This window comes from Camelus ferus, chromosome 6 (assembly GCF_009834535.1).
Source record: "Camelus ferus isolate YT-003-E chromosome 6, BCGSAC_Cfer_1.0, whole genome shotgun sequence".
NCBI classification, from domain to species: Eukaryota; Metazoa; Chordata; class Mammalia; order Artiodactyla; family Camelidae; genus Camelus; species Camelus ferus.
The window spans coordinates 67,618,914-67,631,097 of NC_045701.1; the positions used below are offsets into that span (position 1 = coordinate 67,618,914).

The 12,184-nt window shown below is 39.4% G+C and overlaps 1 protein-coding gene across 1 annotated transcript in view; it reads left to right on the plus strand.

Annotated features, from left to right (window-relative positions):
* Positions 1 to 12,184, plus strand: part of SIPA1L1 (signal induced proliferation associated 1 like 1) — a 340,124-nt gene that overhangs the window by 68,725 nt on the left and 259,215 nt on the right. Inside the window, 1 exon segment of the mRNA XM_032482300.1 lies at positions 4,239 to 4,305. The gene's annotated coding sequence lies outside the window, so the exon portion shown is untranslated.

The following is a 12,184-nucleotide window of genomic DNA, read 5'->3' on the forward strand; positions in this document are numbered from 1 at the left end:
CACCACCTGATAGGATAACCACAGGAGGAGGGGGCTCTTCCGTCGTATCCTTGCTGAACGGTCGTAACTTGACTCTAATCATCAGGAAGTATCAGACAAACCCAGAGTGAGGAACAGTCTACAGAACTGGCCTGAAATCTTCAAAGTTGTCAAGGTCATGAAAGTCAGGGACAGTCTGAGGAATTCTAGGTTGAAACAGACTAATGAGGTATGAAAACTCAGTGCAGTGTGACATCCTGGATTGGATCTTTTTACTGAAGTGGACGCTATTGGGACCATTGGAGAAAGTCACATCTGCTCTGTGGATTAGATGACTGTACTGTACCAATGTTAATTTCTGGGTGTGGATGGTCGTAATTCTTGCAGTTTTGGAGGAGAATGCCCTGGTTTTAGAAATATACTCACTGGACTCTGTAGGGGTAATAGGCCATCAGATTGGCTCCTTACTCTCAGGCAGTTCAGGGAAATAAAGTTATTTGTTCTAGTCTTGCAACTGTTTTGGATGGGCTGGCCTGAGATTTTTAAACAAAACAAAAGAGACTCCTCCTGTGAATTGATTTTTTTCCAAAATTGTTAGTTTATCAGACAAATCATTTGTGAGGTTTAAGGGGTTTGCTTTCCTGGGCTGTCTTGTCTAGAAACTGCCCTTCCCATGCATCTTCCTGTTACATCTTTTTTTTGGTGGTGGGGGAGGTAATTAAGTTTATTTATTTAATGGAGGTGCTGGGGATTGAACCCAGGACCCTGTGCATGATAAGCATGCGCTCTACCCCTGAGCTATTCCCTCCCCCCTTGATTTGTCTTCTGGTATGCCGGTTTTAAAATATTTACCATCATATTATTATATCCTTTTCCCTGCCCATTATTTATTTCTCTCCACTTATGTTTTGCTTTTGTGACAGCCTCCTTTCGAGGGAAGTATGATTTACAGAAATAGGGCACTTTACCGTGTTACCATTCAGTGATAATACTGGATTTAATTTTAACTGACTTCGTGTGTGCTATTCTTTTCTCCTCAATTCTCTGGTGAGCTGTTTAAGCTTCCTGTCTTTTTCTCCCCTCACTGTACTCTGCTTTAGCGCTGAGCATGTTTCAATAGGCTTTTAGTAACAAGTGTTGGGCTGGTCGATTGCTGTCTCAGAATTTAGGGTTTTCAGGAAGTAGGCACAGGGAAAGGGGAATCTGATAGACAGAATGGTGAATTCCATGCTGCCCTCATCTGTGATCTACTCATCTCACGTTTGTGTGTGTGACTGGTTAGCCCCCAAAGGTGTAGAATGGAGCCTATTAGGACCAAGCTGGCCCTAATGTAGAAATTTGTGTCTTTTGGGATTGGGGGTGGTGTGCTGTGCTGTGGGGAAGGGATTGATTGTCAGAGGAGCCTTCTGTCTCTGAAAACATTACACGTAAGTGGTCTATTTGGTAGAATTTGCTTTAGTACAAAAGAAAAATCACAGGTTAAGGCCTTGAATTGTCCCTTGGCACTTTTCTGTCTTTGGGGGAACTAAAATCCATCACAGGGCTTGTTTTCCTTACTTAGGTTGGAGGACAGACTTCTCTGTAGCAGTTACACTAATTTTCCTATTTCTCAGAATGATCAAGGGAGAAACGCTTTTAAAACCCACAGTGGTAGTTACATTGCACTTAGAACACTCCCACACGTACAGGCTCTTTTTCAGCTTTTGTTTTTTTTTGTGTGTGTGTGTTTTTTTTTCCTTGCTGCTTTTACAGTGTAGGTGGCCTTCTCTGGATTGCTTTTGACAGGAAATTGAGCAAGCTTTCTTTTTTGGAATGGAATATATTTTACTGCTGAGAGAGAAAAAAGAATTGTTTATGTTTTGAAATTTAATTATGAATTTTTATTTGAAAGCCGATTTAAATCTAGAAAAACGAAGGTAGGGCTTGCATTTCATATTGTGTGCTGATATTTCTGAACGTTCCTATTCATTTTTGGGTTTTCCTTTCTTCTTTTGGAGAAACAAAGGGGGGTCTCCCAAATTACTTGGCTTCCTGAAGCCAGAGCCATTGATGGATATTAAGAATTTTATCTTTGTCATTATTTGTCTGCTTTTGTCAGAGGCTGCCTTCCGCAATTGTCTTTTCTGTAGTGGAGATGTGATGAGCTCTACACTGAGTTCACAGGCATCTTGAATCTAGAATGTATGGTAGCCCTGCCTTTGGAAAAACATGTCATTCAGCAAAGCATCCTAACCATCTGGCTTGTGCAAAGGTCCCCAGGCCTGGTGGGGAGCTCCAGATTGGAATCCTGCCTCTGCCACAGATTCTTCCTGGACTCCTAAACCCACTGGTGCTTTGAAATAGAAACACCTTCTGCCCACCCACTATCCAGGTGCTTGCTGCCTGGGGTGACTGGGGGTCAGTTTGCTATGTGTAGTTCCTTTATAGCACTGGGGATTCAGAGGAGGAAACCAGACTATAATTAGAACATAAGCCCATATGCCATGTCATGGAAATGTTGTCCAGTGGAATGGAGTGATTCTGTGGAGTCTAAGTGTGTTTACAAATCATATCCTTTCACTTGGGTTTAAAATTTGCATGTTTGTTCATGTACCTAGGTACATTACTAGTGCAAATCAGCTGGTATGTTTTGTTTATGTAATTAGCTGATGATAGTTTATACATTAAGATTAACAAAACGAAGTGTATATTTGGAGTCTTACAGGCTTCTTTATCCATTCTGTGGGTACAATTTGTAGACCAGTCATGTAAAGACTGCAAGTTTTATCATCTGCAGTATCTGGTGCTCAGAATATCTTTTATAGGTTTCTTTCCCCACAGTTTTTGTCTGCTGTTTCTACTGTTTGATTATGATAGGGTAGGAAAGACCTGTCGCGGGGTCTTCTGAAGCTCTGTTCTGCTATGTTGTGTAAGATCACGGTGCAGGACATGGTAAGCCCTCAATGAGTCTCGTTTCGAATGTAGTTAATGTAAGTTTTGAAATATCTTTGTATTTGGCTGAATGAAAGATGTGAGTCCTAATGTCCAAGGTGACAGGATGGGATGAAGGGCTTTCCCTCTTGTCTCACCAGGAAGTGGGAATATTTGTAAGTGAAACTAGGTTCTGATTCTTGTTACTCTTCTTAGCTTCCACTTTTTATGTTTGGGAACAGGGTTTGGGAATTACCCCAGTTTGAAATAGGGTTTCACCTCAGCAAACATTAAAAAATTGGTTTCTTGGCGGGAGTGGGGATGGGGATATAGCTCAGTGGTAGAGCTCGTGCTTAGCATGCACGAGGTCCTGGGGTCTATCCCCAGTACTGCCATTAAAATTTTGTTTTTAAAAAACAGTGAAGTGCTATTATTAAAAAAATTGGTTTCTTGGAAGCTCTTTTGGACAAGTATAGTCTGACTTATTTTAATATTTTTAGAAACAGGTACATGTACTGCAGATTTTAATGTTGGCCTGTATGTGTATTCATTCAACTAATAATAAGTCTGTAGTCACAGGAAATGTTGTGTGACTGTAGCAGGGTTTAGGACCTATCTGGAGTGACCAGTGTGGGAATTGTCGAATTTCTCCATCATCAGAATGTTCGGTTGCCTTGGAGCAGGCTTTCTCAGTCTCACCACTGCTGACGCTGTGGGCTGGATGATTCTTTGCGCTGTCCTGTGCCTTGCAGGATGGTTAGCAGCATCCCTGGCCTCTGTCCATTAAGTGTCAGTAGTATACCCTCTTCCTCTGTTGTGACAACCAGAAATGTCCCCAGGGTACAGAATTGCCTCCTGTTGAGAACCACTGGTTTGGAGCAGTGGTTCCCACAGGCAGGTGATGGACCAGCTGCATCAAAATCACCTTCTAGGGGTTGCTTCTTACTCACATGGGTTCCTTAGCATCTCCTAGACTTACTGATCAGATTGTGTGGGGCGAGGCCGCGTATCAGCAGTCTGCCTAGAGACTCAATAGCCAGGTTTATGAATTTGTTCCCCAGCACCTCCATTTAAAATCATCCAAGCAATCAATCAAATTACCCCCCCCAAAAGAATTTGCTTTTTCAGTGGGAGTGGCTTTTGGTTGGCTTAAATTTAAATGTGTGTTGAACTGCACATAAAGAGATTACACATCGAACAGGGTTTTAGAGGGAAGTATAACATTTCACAGTTATGGTTTGGGAGCTGTGATCCCCCCCCCACCTTATTACTATGAGGTACAGTTTATGTTTTTCAGAATTTGAAGATAACTGTAAAATAACCTAAAGTTTCTAATTATTCTCCTCTAGGTTTTGAGAGAATACCTCACGTTGGACTCAGAAGCCAGATTTACTGCTAGCTGGGAAGTGGAATCAGGTGAGTTGGTAGATGAGTCACAAAGTCGCGGTGGGAGAAGGGAGTGCCACCCACGTGTTCTTCATTCTGAGAAGGCCTGCTGCTCATAGCAGGATTTTGATTTAGCAAATGTGGATTCTGTATTTTCCCCCACTGGTTTTTCCTCCTTGGTTGTTTTACTGCTGAGAGGCAGAAATAGAGACAAGAGGAGACTCCTATGCAGTTTTTAGTCATTGATTTCTGAATTCTCTTTTCATCTTCATAAATTAAATAGTTCAGATATTTTTCTGGCAGCTTAAGTTAATAATAATAATGTTTTTGTTACATACGTGTAGTTTCATAGTAATTGCTCAGAAAATCTTCTCTGTGTTTCTTCACATTTTAGATTGTACCTCAATCCATGTTCTAAATAAGAATCTTGTTACCCCAGATGCATTAATATATAGTTTGGAATCCCCGGCTTATCCTGAGAAGTTGAGAGATGGCTGGCTGATCTATTTGATTGACACCTGCCATTGATTAAGAGTGATTGCACTTGGTTACTGCTAGGTGGAGACCCAGTTCTGTCCTGGGCCTATCCCAGTGTTTTAGTGGACATTTCTCAAACATTTTTTTACTCAGTTGTAAAAGGACATTCTCATTGAGAAAAATAATAGCTTGATTTGATCGAAAGAGACTTTTCTACAGGATGAAAATGCTGTAATGTTAAGCTCCTAAATTCAGTTAAACAAGTAGTTCGGGATTATGTCGGTTTCTTTGGTTCTGTTACTTTGTACTTAACCTTCCTCTCAGCCAGATGCTGAGACAAAGCGATGGGGATTTTTCTTATCTGCTGCTTTGTGAGAAGCAGAAGCAAATTGCCTGAGGAGTCAGCTCTTCTGGAGTGAAGAGCATCCCACAAAGGACAGTCAAGGTTATCTGAGCATCTCACCTCTGTAAACCTTTGTGCAGAGCTGAGGGCTTCTTTTCAGAAGCCCGCTGGGTAACTGGAGCACTGATTTCAAAGTGGCTTGCTATTTCTGACCTTCCTTGAATTTCAGTAAGAGAAATTGGGGAGTGATTATCTCTGAAAATGTTTTTAAAAAGTACATTAGGACACTTTCCTGTTAGCAATTGATTTAACCATTCTCAGAGTCATTCTTCAAAAGAGGTAGAATCCAAGGAAGATTTTTAGATCTCTGTAATTTTTAGCCATTTGAAGAGCCTAGGTTTTTTTATTAGCAACACAACTGAGAAACTACCTCTCAGAATGTAGTGTCTTTGGAACCATCAAAAATGGCTGAGTGGTGAGGCAGGCGGCCTGCAGGAGCGCTCCGGGTAGGTAGCTGTGGCTCAGCTACCTTGCAGAGGACGAAAAATCAGTGCATGTTATCGAGCGTCTGTGGTTTTTAACCTCGATCTTGGAATTTGTTTTACAAGATTCACTTTTTTTCCTCCACAGTACCTGTATACTATTGACATGTGCACCTTCAGTGCAGGCCCTGTATGTCTTACGGTATTTTAAACATGCTTAAGTGAGGATCAGCTCCTGGTTGATACACGTGAATAGGACAGTTCTTAGCAGAAGCCCTGAGTTTCAGGGTTACTGTGAGGCCAAGCTTGTGTGGCTTTTATGTTGTAGCAGCTACACCTTGTCTTCTGAATTGTGTTGTTTAGTTTAACAACCTGGACCCCTGGGCACTTAGATCACTTCTTTTAATGGCGGTGACATCTGGTGGCGCTGGTACACCTGTTAGATGGCGTGGGAGAGTCTTAGCATTCATACCCCCTAGGTCGACCGGGACAGCAGAGGAGGGAGCCGTGATTGAACAGTCCTCCAGATCTGCTGCTGCCGTGACTCCTTGGCTTTCTAAATGGATGCTTTTCTCCTAACTGCTCGCTCTCTACTTAAGGAATATCCAAAGCAATTCCCTTCCTCCAAAAGAAAACAAAAGTCCAAAAAGACCACAACCCCCCACAAAAAAACCCCAACCCACAAAACTTTGTATTTTGTATGTAGTCCTGTGTGTATCTTATTAAGTCCATCATTCTTATACTTTTTAAATTTATTTATGTTTTGAGTAGTGTTGTTGTAGAATATAAAATTGAGGTGGTGGGAGGGTATAGCTCAAGTGGTAGAGCACATGCTTACCGTACACAAAGTCCTGGGTTCAATCCCCAGTACCTCCTCTAAAACTAAATAAGTAAATGTAATTACCTCCCCCCCTTTAAAAAATATATATGTATATATATATAATTGAATTGAGAAAGCATACTTTATTTCTTCCTTTAAAAAATTTTAAAAATTGCTATATTCTTTTTAAGCACCCAACAGGAAACAGAGTGATGTTAATTGAAAATGATCTCTGACTAAATGATGTGCTTTATGCACTGAAACATTTGAATAATTTTCTCAAGTATATTTTTCTTTGGATCTTTCCTTTCCTTGTAAAGACAATTGTGTACTCATAGCTAAGTGAGGTATTACTTAAATTTTTCTCTCCAGTTTGGCTTATAGCATTCCAGGCTTCTGCTTTTCATGGAAGAGTGAGGAAGTTTTTAAAAAAGCTCTCCACTTCTTTCTTTTCTTGGAAATAAAGTGAAAAAGAATAATACTGGTTGTATTTACTTAGACTATTAGTTTGCTGGTATAACACACAAAAGTAAAGACATACTTTTTTGTTGTTTTATGGGAAGTCCCAACCATTTAGTAAGTGTGAAAAAAAAACAAAGAAAAGGAAAGAAAAAAAGCATGTTGGAGCACTCTCCTAGACTTCTCTTGGTGTTATATGGAGTGGTAACAGGAAGCTGACATCCGTCATCCAGGCAATAGAATGTCTATAGCAGATTCAGAAATCAGTTAAAAAATGGAAGCTTGGAAGGCATTTCTTCCCTTGCTGTCCATCCTGTAGAACTGTGGCCTGACCCCTCATATCCACTGATGTACCGAATCTCTTTTCTCATTATTCTAACTCATTATGCCTTTCTTAAATCATGAGGAGAGCTGATCATATCGAGTGCAGTTTCCTCTTTACACCTAGTCCAGTGGCAAAGACAGTAGATTAACTAATGATAGGAGTTTGAATATGTTAACTCTAAGAAGAAAAGAGCTCAGATGTTTACCCTTGAGTAGACTTGCTAGATTCTCTGGGTCAACGTAAATTGGAGTTTCACAGTGGCACTGAGGGTACCAAAGGGAGGCAGCTTTTTCAGATAAATACTACATGGAATTTTATTAACTAAAGATTGACTCTAGTGTAATATGAAAATATTAAAAATTTAGAGTAGCAAAGGGATGATTGCACAGTTTTCCTTTTATCTTTGGCCATGACTAATGTGACCTGAATTTGGCATGCCTGGAGGTCACTACTCATTCTAGTGACAAGCAGAACAAATGGGAATAGGAATAAGTTATCTTTGGGGGAGTGTCTTATTTCTTAGTACCTGCTCATATTTTAGGGGCCCTGGATTTGTGTGGATATGATCCTTTATAGTGATACCATGTTACCCACTTTCTTGAATGTCTGAAACATTTAAAATTTGCTAATAGGAGTAGATGGGAACAAAAGTCTAAAGTAAGGGATCAGAAAATAGAGAAGCAAGAACAGGAACTGTGTAGGAATGTAGGTGGAGGCCAGGGTGGGAATTGTGCAGAGCTCAGCCCCGCCCACACCTCGCCTACCTGCTGGAAAATGCTGGGTGGGTGAAAGCATTTTTGAAGACCTGGCTTTGGGAACAGATCACACACCGGGTGGAGTGAGAGATGGAACTTGGGGAGAGCTTGCACCTGCCAGTTTTTCATGCTACACTCATGTTTCTCAGAGGGCTTGGGAAACTCTTAGGAGTTCGGGTTTTACTTTAAAACCTGGGCTTTGTTTTAATGTTTGTCAATACCTCAGAATACTTTAGACAGAAAAGCAAGGTGTAAGTGTCTTCGCTAGTATTTGAATGGCTTTCATCAAAGTCATGCGTACAAATTAAGGTCATACGGTGAGTGATGTCGTAAATGTTGGGATATCCAGTTTTCCCTGTTTTGGGGGTTTTGGTGCTCCTCCTCGTGGGAGGAGGGCTTAATTGTGTCTTTTTGGAAATGACTTTTAAAGGCAAGGCCCTAGGCTTGAGGAAAGCTACTGCTCACATCAGCACAAAACATGCCGAAGTCTCTAGTGAGTCTGTGAGTAAGAACATACCAGAGGAGTGCGTGTGCAGCCCTTCCAGACAACACCAGCCTTTTCAGGGCAGGAGATGCGCTTGAACCCTCGGGTGTCTTAGCTCATGGCTAGCTCTGTGTTCTTCCCATATTGGTTTCCTTAATGAAAATGGACTGATCGATACTCTGGAGGAGTCTCCAGTAGGTTAAATAGTGAATGGTTGTTCAGGAACTAATAGATTTTGATTCCCCACCCACCCCAGAAATCATTAAAAAAAAAAAAAAGTCTTTAGCTTAATCAGTAACTGAGCCATTCTGCTACTGAGTGATCCCCACCCCCCGCCCCAGTCAATTGGAAAATAAATGGTTTAAGAAATTGACTAGGTAACATTTGATGGGTATAAGGCCCTCTGGGCATGTTCTAGTCTTAAAACTTTTGTAATTACAAGAAGTAAAATATTCTACTGCTGTTGTCACTAGTTTTTAACCCCTGGATTTATTAGTGGAAAAGTTAATTCAATTAAGTATGTAGCTATTTAACGCCTATTATAGAGAGCTTTTTGCTTAGTGTTGTCAAGGATAGAAATACAAAAAGGAAATTGTTTTTTCTAGCGAGGGAGATAAAACATAATTAAAAATTGTAAGTAGGCCTTTGGTGGAAGTACAGTAAAATGCATTGAGGTGTCTGTAGAGGGAGAAATAAATCCATGGAGTTGATATCATTGGAACTGGGCATTGAAAGACCTATCTATCTTCTAAAAGACTAACATTTGTTTCTTTAAGTAACTAAAGTAATTCATATTGTGTAAAATCTGAATGTTCCTAAAAGGCACACATGATAAAGTAAAAAAAATCACCCAATTCTCACCAGATCACTCAGTCTCTACCACCCAGAGAGAATTGTCCCTGCTGGCATTTCCACTGTTTATTTGTGAGATTTTTCAAGCATACACAAAAAGTAGAGAGAATAGCACGGTGAGCCCCCATGCACCCATCAACCGAGCTTCAACAATTACAGACACCTTTTCTTTCTTGTTCCATCCATCTTCTTCCTGTTTTTATGGTTAAAAAATTTCTTTTTGAGTTTGAAGCACAACCCAGATATTATGCCATTTAACCTGCAAATACTTCAGTAAGTATTTTTAACAGATGATGACTTAAAAAATTGTCACCATGTCATTACCCTTAATGAAATTAATGACAGTACTTCAATATTACTCACTTCTAGTTTGTCCTGAAGTCTGTTGTGTTCATGTTCCTCCTTTGTCTCAAAATTGTCATTTTACAATTCGTTTGTTTGGAATCAGGATCCAAACTTGATAAACACATTGCATTTGTCTCTTTCAAGTCTTTCTTAATCTGTGACGTTTTCCCTTTCCTCTTTTTTTTTTTTTTTTTCATGTAATTTATTGTAGAAGAAACCGGGTCATTTGCTTTTTAGGACTGCTAACATTTTAATAGTTTTTTTTCATTTTTAATCCTTCTGCATGATCATATATACGTATTTTTTTAACCTTAAAAAAATTGAAGTATAGTTAATTTACAATATTGTGTTAGTTTTAGGTGTATAGCAAAGTGATTCAGTTATATACATATTTTTTTCTTTCTGAGATTCTTTTCCATTGCAGGTTATTGTAAGATATTGATATAATTCCCTGTGATATATAGTAGGACCTTGTTGTTTATCTACTTTATGTATAGTAGGTAGTATCTGCCAATCCCAAACTCCTAATTTATCCCCCTCTTCCCCCTTTGGTAACCATAAGTTTGTTTTCTATGTCTGTTTTGTAAATAAGTTAATTTGTATCTGTATGTTTTAAAAGCAAAATTGGGCTCATACTTTGCTGTTTTTTTATTTTTTATATTTAACAACATTATTAGGAATGTTATTTACTCTTCTGTGGTTAGTTTTTTTTTCTGTTAAATCTTTTGGCATTATAGTAACTAAAAATGAGAAAGATGCATTTGATTTTATTTAAAGTAAATCTTATATTGATTATATGTAGTATTACAACAATGAATTGGTTATTTCTCTTCTTCCCTCCCTTCCCTCTCTTTTTCACTTGAGTGGCTGTTACAAATAGATATAATATTGGAGAGACAGCTCCCTGGATTGAGAGCCACTTTATTTTCCCTGAGGAATGTAGACGGATGGTTTTATAAAAGAGAGCCTGGCTGATGGTCCACTGCCAGGGTCACAAATAGAGGAGGTAAATGGTTCCCATGCAAGGCCCTGATTTTCCAGAGAGTCCTTTACAGGGAGGGACCCTCCTTGTTATTGTTACTGTAAGCTGACCTTTATTAAAAAGTTATGTTTGTATTCTCACATCAGTGTTGGCCACTGGTGGGAAAGGATTCTTAGTGGTTAAAAGGGAGCATGACTTTTAATTTAGTGATGCTAACATAATTTTTGACATTTCTCTGTTAGAGCTGCTTTCAGTTATTGTCAAGTTTTTAGCCTGGAAAAAGAAAATGTGTGTGAGCTCCCACCGATAATAATTCATTACACCAGCTGAAGTTTCATGTGGCCGTTTAAGCTGACAGAGTCTTCTGTCCTTGATCAGATAAAACCCCAGCTTCATTTGTGATGTTCTGATTGTTCCTGGTAGCTTGTCTTCTTTTACATTTTATTAGATGTTAACTTAGCAGTGAATGTGGAGATACTATCTACATTTCCCTTTCTTCTGTAATGCTGAGTCATTTGATAACCCTGTAGCATCCTTGCAGGATGTTTTCTAAAATTAATTTTTTAATAAAAGTAATAAATGAGTTTGTAAGTTTACTCCCTGCTTCCTCTTGCTGGCTCCAGAGGCAAACACTGTGTTGATTTGGTATTTATAATATAAAAGTATTGTATTTTTGTGTCTTGAAACTTTACGTAATTGGTATTATAAGGAATATTGGTAACTTTTCTGTCATTCACTAACATGCTTTGGAGAGCTGTCCATGCTGGTGGATATCAGTCCAGTTCATCCTTTTAAGTGCTGCCTGGTGTTATGTGGACTAGTCCCGGGAACATGCCGTCGTCTTTCTGCAGTTTTCCTATTGCTGATCTTCGAGGTTGTTTCCAATAGTTTCTGATGGCAATTAAGGCTGCAGAGAGTATCCTTGCCCTTGGCTCTGTGTACATGGGCGTATGTTTCTCTAGGCAGTTGTCAGGTCATGGGACGTTGTAATAGATACTCCCAAATTGTTTTACCAGAGTGGCTCCCCTCAGCAGAGAGGGTTTATCTATAGAAGTGTTCTTTAATTCCACCTATTTATCTAGGGAAGTGGGACAAGGCAGGCGCTCCATTTGAGGAACTGACTTGTTTATGAATAAGTAGAGCTTGTTAACTTCTAATATTTGGTTTTGAAGGTTTTTTTTTTAAATTGAAGTATAGTTTGAAGGTTTTTTTTAAGGCGAGTTTTATTTATTGAACTATCTTTTTTTTAAGGTTTAAAAATGTTTATTCTACTTTTTAAAAAGTTCACATTTTTTTAAATTGGACTGTCTTTTGCTGCCAGATGTGAATTTATTCACACACATGGAATTCTTCAATTAAATCTTCACAGGTAAATTGTGATCATAGCTATTGAGCTTTTGTATAGAAATAACACGTAGTTTTAGCATTTGTGCGCTGGGAATAAAGTCAGGTGTGAGGGCTGTCTTCAGTGCTTCCAAAGATTGAAAGGCCCCTTCAGTTAACTGTTCACCTCCGTTCTGATGGCCAAGGAATGTGTTGTGTGTTCGCAGAACACCTACCTCACTGTGGACACTGCTGGCCGAGG